This window comes from Montipora capricornis, chromosome 3, assembly GCF_036669925.1.
Source record: "Montipora capricornis isolate CH-2021 chromosome 3, ASM3666992v2, whole genome shotgun sequence".
NCBI classification, from domain to species: Eukaryota; Metazoa; Cnidaria; class Anthozoa; order Scleractinia; family Acroporidae; genus Montipora; species Montipora capricornis.
The window spans coordinates 44,543,704-44,546,203 of NC_090885.1; the positions used below are offsets into that span (position 1 = coordinate 44,543,704).

General features: G+C 42.4%; 1 protein-coding gene across 5 annotated transcripts in view; it reads right to left on the reverse strand.

Moving 5' to 3' along the window:
- The window catches only part of LOC138043244 (G-protein coupled receptor 157-like), a 52,602-nt gene that overhangs the window by 38,127 nt on the left and 11,975 nt on the right, over positions 1-2,500 (reverse strand). The gene's annotated exons all lie outside the window — the stretch shown is intronic.

Consider the following 2,500-nt stretch of genomic DNA (forward strand, 5'->3'; position numbering starts at 1 on the left):
AAGACTCAGCTATTGTAGTTTAAGTGATTTTCAACCCCGCCAACTCTTACCAAGACGAACTTAATGAAGCTTACGTTACTGGCCTTCCTTCAGAGTCGACAAGTTGTTTCTCAAACACTTATGTCAACTTTTGCTTGACTTGATCTTCTGACATCTCTTTAGAAAATCAGAGTGCATCCAAATAGCATCGTAATCTCTGCAATTCTGTTTTCTGAGAGCCTCTTGGCACTTTCCTCAAGCTGGGAGATGGCAGTAAGAAAACGTCCTTGTTGAACAGCGGAGAAGTCATACATGTGCTCGTAGAGGTGAACGATTAACTCGAACCCCGGGCATATGGAAGTGTTCTCTGGCGACACAATCGTCTTTGAGTGATACTGCCACCATAATTTGCTACAGGGTTGAAACTACAAGCAATTTCTCGCGAAGTACGGCTGTTGGCGGGAAAAGCTGCGGGATCTGGCATGGGTCGTGATCTTGGAAAGTTAAATCTTGATGACAAGTCTTTGTTTACGTTCCGGAAAGTACCCACAACAGTAACGAGCGGGGAGCACTATTGTTGCTGGAATCCTGTTGAATTGAAGAACCTGGCCCCGCTTCTCTTATCTCTGAACTAACAAGTTCTCTCACAAGGCGCTGGATTCTGTCTTCCTCCATTGCTGCCATATTTTTGTGCCTCACGTTCGTTCTTCTCGGGATACGGATCAGTTCATTTGCATAAGTTTACACGACGAAATATATGTCGAAAAAACACATTAGAACGAGGCAATATAACACGAGATCCATACATCGATTTGGACATATATTTTTGTAAACTGTGGACACAAATATTGCAAGTGCAGATAAATATTGTTATTTCGACATTTATTCCTATTTGACAAGCATACGCGGATTCTGTGCAACGGCTGTTGGATGACGTTCCATTCGATACGTTCATTCATCACTAGTGAAATTTCATCGTTCGCGTTGCTGATTGGACCAACGATATTTCTTCACATTGAAATTTTGTCGTTCGTGTTCCTGATTGGCTACATTTAGAATCAGTACGAAATTTATTCACTATGATTTGCGTGGGTAAATCTCAGTACCTAAAAGAAATGTGTGGTTACACCCAATTTTCATTTTGGATTTCAGTAACACTTCTTAAGATCTGCTTTTCCCGCAAATTCAGTAAACCGCGCAAAAATACCTTTGAATTAGTAGGCACCGTCCTTAACTCCACTTTAGAGCAAAATGGCCCAAGGAATAGTCGTTATCAAACCTTAAGGCTTCTTTAAATTGCAGAATGGTAAATTCTAATAACAACAACTAGTTGTTGTTATATTTTTTCACACGACATGTTCTAAATTTAGCCCAAGCCAGGCTGGCTCACCTCATGTAATACCGGGCTGAAGCTCATCCCAGCAAACCCGACCATCCCAGCTGACTGGGCTGGCCCGGCTCATGTAATCGGCCCCTAAGAGAGTTTAGGCGCGAAAGCAAGCAGGTGTGTGCGCTGCAGCCAGCCGGCATTTCCCACGTTCAATCGACATAGTTGCGTGGCCTGTGCAACAAAGATTTTTACGCAGTAGAAAGTTTTAGAAGTCGTGCGACGAACATAGAGATGTAAAAGGTAAGCTTGGCGTTGTGTACTAGACAAGTTAGTGAGCAAAGGAACAGGTCGAGAAACTTTCCTCATTGAACGTGCTATGCAACCATAGCGATCAATGAGGAAAACTACTTCGTGAAAGAAAAGATCAGAGTCACCTGACTGCTCCTCTTTGTGACCAATCAGAGGCAGGGAGTTCGAGAGCTTTTGGAACTGGTTCGGAAAGAGTAAGTGCCCAAGGGTTTTTCCCGTTCTATTGTCCCGACTAGCTGCCCCTGGACCTCAGAGGGATGGATCTAGGACAATTGACGCCATTCACTCAATTGCTTAAAATGTCAGCGTGTAAACGCAGTTTATTATATGTATGTAAAAAACGAGGTTAAAAAGCTGAAAGCAAATCAATAATCTTCCCTCTGATTGTTTATCGGTTGCCACATATCTAGGGTCACTCATTCAAAGCAATTCCTCTTTTTCGGCTATAGAAGCCGCCTTTTATGGCATTCGTTTCATAATTCTTGCGAATCTATTCTTGTTAAAGGCGTTTTGGAATCAGCTAAAAGAAGCCTCTCTAAACCAGTAGTGAAAAAAGAGACTGTCACTCCTGATATGATTTTGGCAATGTGTGAGAAGTTTGCTTGTGTTCACGCTAATATGTCTGATTTACGTGCTGCTGCTGCTATTCGTGTTACAGCTTACGCTGGTTTTTTGCCCTTTGATGAGCTTGCATTTTTGCTCAAGTTTTGTGACGGGAAATATGTTGAGCGTCAGAGCGTGAGAGTCAGACGGATATTTATAGAAATGGTAATGCTGTTGTGTTGGCCAGGACTGAGAATTTTACTTGTCCATTTAGCTTGTTGAGTAGATACGTGCAGGCTGCCAACATTGATCTATCGTCAAGCTTGAAGTTTTTTTCAT